The sequence below is a fragment of the Dreissena polymorpha genome, chromosome 7 (genome assembly GCF_020536995.1).
Source record: "Dreissena polymorpha isolate Duluth1 chromosome 7, UMN_Dpol_1.0, whole genome shotgun sequence".
Lineage (NCBI taxonomy): Eukaryota > Metazoa > Mollusca > Bivalvia > Myida > Dreissenidae > Dreissena > Dreissena polymorpha.
Window position 1 is genome coordinate 80,052,731 of NC_068361.1, and position 5,953 is coordinate 80,058,683.

General features: G+C 37.5%; 1 protein-coding gene across 1 annotated transcript in view; it reads right to left on the bottom strand.

The window, feature by feature from the left end:
* The window catches only part of LOC127837454 (nucleoporin NUP188-like), a 123,941-nt gene that overhangs the window by 66,838 nt on the left and 51,150 nt on the right, over nt 1–5,953 (bottom strand). The window lies entirely within an intron of this gene.

A 5,953-nucleotide genomic window follows, 5' to 3' on the forward strand; every position in this document is an offset into this window, starting at 1 on the left:
TAGGCAAAAAACGCATATCACGCAAAAGCTTCCAAAGGACTTGGATGAGAAAGTTGACAAGTTCCATAAATACAACATTGAAATCAGAAAAGAGTATGAATTCGAGTTAGGGTCAATCAGCAATATGGATGAAACGCCGATGTTTTTTGACATTCCGGGCAATCGGACAGTAGATGTTAAGGGAACGCACACTGTAACTGTGAAAACTTCCGGAAATGATAAGGCTCATTTTACGGTCGTGTTAGCGTGTTTAGCTGACGGAACAAAACTTAAGCCTGCTGTAGTGTTTAAGCGCAAAACAATGCCGAAAGAAAAACTACCAGCTGACCTGGTCGTATTTGTGCAAGAGAAAGGTTGGGTAGACGAGGAAATATTACTAAAGTGGTTGGATGAAGTGTGGTTCAAACGCCCAGGTGGATTATTGAATAAAAAGTCTCTGTTAGTGTGGGATATGTTTCGGGCACATCTTGTGGATAGTGTTAAAAAACGACTAAGGGAACGCCGTACATACGCAAGTGTAATTCCGGGGGGTTGCACATCTGTGTTGCAACCTCTAGACATGTGTCTGAACAAGCCATTCAAAGGTAATATGAGAACGAAATGGAATGACTGGATGGTAAATGGGGAGAAACAATTTACGAAGGCAGGCAATCTAAAACGTCCAGATTTGGCAACTGTGTGTCAATGGGTTGTTGACTCGTGGAATGAAATACCACGCGATATGGTTATTAAGTCATTTCTGAAGTGTGGTATCTCAAACTCAATGGATGGTAGACAGGACGACGAGTTGTTTGATGATCTTGTAGAAAATTGCGATCAATCTGAGAGTGTATCGGCCTGTGCAAAGGTTAGTGATTGCGACAATGATGATGATGATATCGGCGACTGGGTTTACGATGACAATCCATAGTGAGGAATTCTGCGAACTGTTCGGTGAAAGCGATGATGAGGATTTCGAGGGATTTTAAGATGACTGATACGATCAATTACGAACGTAATATGTTTGAAATTGTTATGGCAAATTTTGTTAGAAATTGTGTTAATTTGATAATTATTTTTACTGTATGAATAATACTTGAAAATAAATTAAAACCTACTTATATAATATCATGAAATAAACAAATATTATTTACTTTGTTGTTTGATTGTTTTATTTTTCGGACTTGCGTGAATTACTAATTGTATGCAGCGCGAGTTTGAAAAATTCTCAATGTGTTTCTAATTGATTTTCTTCAACATTCTGCCGTTTTTCGGCCGATGAAAACGGCAAAATTTGACCGCGTCTTACACGCGGGTCAGTCTTAAATCCACCGATAATAAAGTCCGAAATAGGGGTGCGTCTTATAAGCGAAGGCGTTATATAAGCGCACGTATACGGTAGCTGATTAAACACCAAAGATCACCTTTCCCACAACACCATTTCTTATAGTTTTTCTCTGACGGATTTCCCAATGTTTCATGAAACTGTAATTACACAATATATGTATATGCTCACCTGTTGTCACGATACATGTATGTTCATTGTATTATGTGACCTGTGAAACATAATAAAGATTTGTTCTGTTCTGTTCTATAGCACCTAGTACACTGCACCTCGGTTTAACGTCTCATGCGAAAGACGAGTTAGTACGTAAGGTGCAGCGGGGGATCGAACCAGCGATCTCTGGATTGTGAAACCACTAGACCACGGATCCGCTAGTAGTCCGCTACGCACGGTATTTAAACTGTTCATCAACTTTTGTACTCATTTACGTGAGGTCGTCAAATTAACAGTTTACAGATTTATCACATAATGTCAATTAGTGCCAATTAAAATTAAAAGAGACATAACGGTTTTCACACGTGTATTTTGGGGACTTAATTACTCAATTGTCACTACTAGGAGTTCAATTGCGTTGAGAAATGCAAATATTGTCAAAACAACATTGATGGCAAATAGCGAGCGGGGACCCACAAGTGCGCCGCTTTATCGCTCTTATCGACAATAATCGGCAACACTTTCATGCTTCAGTGCACATTAACCTCAAGTCTTGCTGTCAACGCAGATAATGCTTTGTTATTTCTCTGATTGTTTAAATAAAAGTTTCATTATTATGACGGTCAGTCTTCCAGGAAAATTTGAAATCCACGAAATTACGTGTCAACGAATTAGTTGATTTTTATTAAACAACGAAATTTCATACCGACGATTTTCTATATGTTCACAGTATTAGTTAAAACGCTTTGTTTTTTTTTCAGTTTAAACCTATTTATTTTAGCTCGATTGCATAGAAAGTAATTCCTACTTATTTGAAATGCTCTCGAGTCCGTTTCCTGGGCCTAGAACCAGTACTTGGTGTCTATATGTTTTGACAATATTACACATGAAAAGCACAATTTCTACAAGGAATACATCCATTTGCCATCATGAGGTTTTTTTTAAGAAACAGGCCATGATTTCATCGTGGAAGCATACATCGTTTGCTCCGATTATTGTGCTTTGTAAAACAAAGCCAACAAAATGCTAAATGCACTTATGGCTATTACGTCACGGGTCGTCTGCATGACTTTACTATAGGTATTGACTGCCTACAAGTGCTGTGGCTTATGCAAAGCGTGCACTCTCACTGGTCAATATCAATTTTTTACACTACGATGCTCTGCCTTTAGCTGGCTATTGTTGGGTAAATAGATACATTTATGTAAATGACAGACGATCATAAATTGGCTCTCAATATTTTTTGGCAAAGTTGATATAGCTTTAATCTTCAAACAAGAGTTGTGTTTGTGAAACACAATGCTCCCTACTGCGCCGCTTTGAAGCCATATATTTGACCTTTGACCTTGAAGGATGACCCTGACCTTGCACCACTCAAAATGTGCAGCTCCATGAGATACACATGCATGCCAAATATCAAGTTGCTATCATCAATATTGCAAAAATTATGACCAAGGTTAAAGTTTTGGGACAGACACACACATACAATGACATACAGACACATACAATGACAGACAGGCCAAAAACAATATACCCCTGATCATTCGGTCCGGGGGCATAAAAAAGTAGACACATACAATGACAGACAAGCCAAAAACAATATACCCCCTATCATTCGATCCGGGGGCATAAAAAATACACCTGGATATATATCAAGCGCGCACATTTTCTGTAACACATGCTATAATTGTGTGCGATTTTTGGAAAAAAAGTACACAACGCATAATCGCGGGGTCTAGAATGGACAGTGGTGTACGGCGTGTATTAACATGGCTGAGTGTTGTTAATCTTTGATGTTTGGCAAATAAAGTTGTTTGCTGTAAGAAACAATTGTCAGTGTAATGTACAAAGAATTAGCAAAACATCTGCACCAAATTAGATTTAGCTATGAAAGACAAATTACCATAACATATCACCAAATAGTGGATCTGCAGTAAATAATTTTGTTTTAAGCATGATGGAAAATGCAATGTTCATGCAAACACAATTTTCCACTAATTATTTTGTAAATTTCTTTCTGTGATTTAAAAAAACAAAAACACTCAAATTAGCAATCGGCATATTTTTTCAGTTTACCAAATTAATTGATATCCAAGCGTTTTCTTTCTTTAACGATTTAAAAAAAGTTGCAAACATTTAAGAATGGTACCTAAACAGAGTAAAACATGACACCTTTGTTTTTTTCCTCTTATAAAATTTTCCAATGAATTTGTCAGTGGCAACAAAATATGTAATATTTTACATAAACAAGAGATGTGTTTGTCAGAAAAATCAATGCCCCCTATTGCTCCGCTTTGAAATAAAATTTCTATTTATCATTTGGCAGGTATAGAAATCATCTCCCTTTAAAGCTTATTACTTCCCTTGGATTTTGTCCAATCCAACTGGGGGTGGAGGGGGGGGGGGGTCTGTAGACAGTAAAAAATGACCAAGTCAGACATCACTGACAACCTAGGCCTGTGGTTTATCAAAGAGATCATAGCCAGAGTTCATCATGTATCTATGGACAAAAGTACACAGGTATGTAATGAACCTTACCATTCACAAATTAGTACAGAAAAGAAATGATAACAAGGGCTGTTTGTAAAACATGCATGCCCCCCATATGGGCTCTCAGTTGTAGTGACAGCCATTTTGTAAATATGTTTTTTTGTCACTGTAACCTTGACCTTTGACCTAGTGACCTGAAAATCAATAGGGGTCATCTGTGAGTCATGATCAATGTACCTATGAAGTTTCATGATCCTAGCCATAAGCTTTCTTGAGTTATCATCGGGAAACCATTTTCCTATTTCGGGTCACTGTGACCTTGACCTTTGACCTAGTGACGTGAAAATCAAAAGGGGTCATCTGCCAGTCATGATCAATGTACCTATCAAGTTTCATGATCCTAGGCATAAGCGTTGTTGAGTTATCATCCGGAAACCATTTTACTATTTCGGGTCACCGTGACCTTGACCTTTGACCGAGTGACCTCAAAATCAATAGGGGTCATCTGCGAGTCATGATCAATCTACCTATCAAGTTTCATGATCCTAGGCATAAGCATTCTTGAGTTATCATCCGGAAACCATTTTACTATTTCGGGTCACCGTGACCTTGACCTTTGAACTAGTGACCTCAAAATCAATAGGGGTCATCTGCGAGTCATGATCAATGAACCTATCAAGTTTCATGATCCTAGGCATAAGCGTTCTTGAGTTATCATCCGGAAACCATTTTACTATTTCGGGTCACCGTGACCTTGACCTTTGACCTAGTGACCTAAAAATCAAAAGGGGTCATCTGCCAGTCATGATCAATCTACCTATCAAGTTTCATGATCCTAGGCATAAGTGTTCTTGAATTATAATCCGGAAACCATTTTACTATTTCGGGTCACAGTGACCTTGACCTTTGACCTAGTGACCTCAAAATCAATAGGGGTCATCTGCGAGTCATGATCAATGTACCTATGAAGTTTCATGATCCTAGGCCTAAGCGTTCTTGAGTTATCATCCGGAAACCACCTGGTGGACAGACCGACAGACATGTGCAAAGCAATATAACCCCTCTTCTTCGAAGGGGGGCATAATTAAATAATTTACAAAAGAAAAACTTTGACAAATCAATCATTTGAGTTATAAATAATCAAAATAAAAAATCTGTACAATAACTGTGAAAAGAACTTAAATTCTTTGTAAGGAAATATATAATATGAGATTTATAATTACATAAATTACTTCCCTTGAAAATAATTGTCTCTAACAAATCTCTATTTTTAGTAGCAAATAATTAAAAGCCACTACAGTGACTGTAGATTCACCACTCAAAATGTGCAGCTCCATGAGATACACATGCATGCCAAGTATCAAGTTGCTATGTTCAATATTGAATAATTATCTCCCTTTAAAGCTTATTACTTCCCTTGGAATTGTATTTTTGACCTTGAAGAATGACCGTGACCTTTTACCTAGATGTGTTTGTCAGAAACACAATGCCGCCTACTGCGCCGCTTTGATTTATTTAACAAAAATATATAATTTGGCAGGTCAGATAATTATGTCTATTTAAAGCTTATTACTTCCCTTGAATTTGTTTTTTTGACCCTGTGACCTAGTTTTTGACCCGGCATGACCCATATTCGAACTTGACCTAGATATTGTCTAGATACAATTCTGACTAAGTTTCCTAAAGATCGGACGAAAACTATTTGAATTAGAGAGCGGACATGAAAAGTGTGACAGACTGACAGATGGACAGTGCGAAAACTATATACCCCCTTTTCTTCGAAAGGGGGCATAAAAAACTTTCTCCATAGAAAAACCACTATTTTATGCTGCACCTATAGATAACACAGTTTTTGAAAACTGTCAGATGTTGAATTTACCAATACACTTTAAGGTAAATCACAAGCATGCTTGTTAACAGAAAATGTTTCACCCTGTTTTCAGAAAATGGTTTGTCCCAGTGTTATCAGTGAAACTTTAAGCCAAC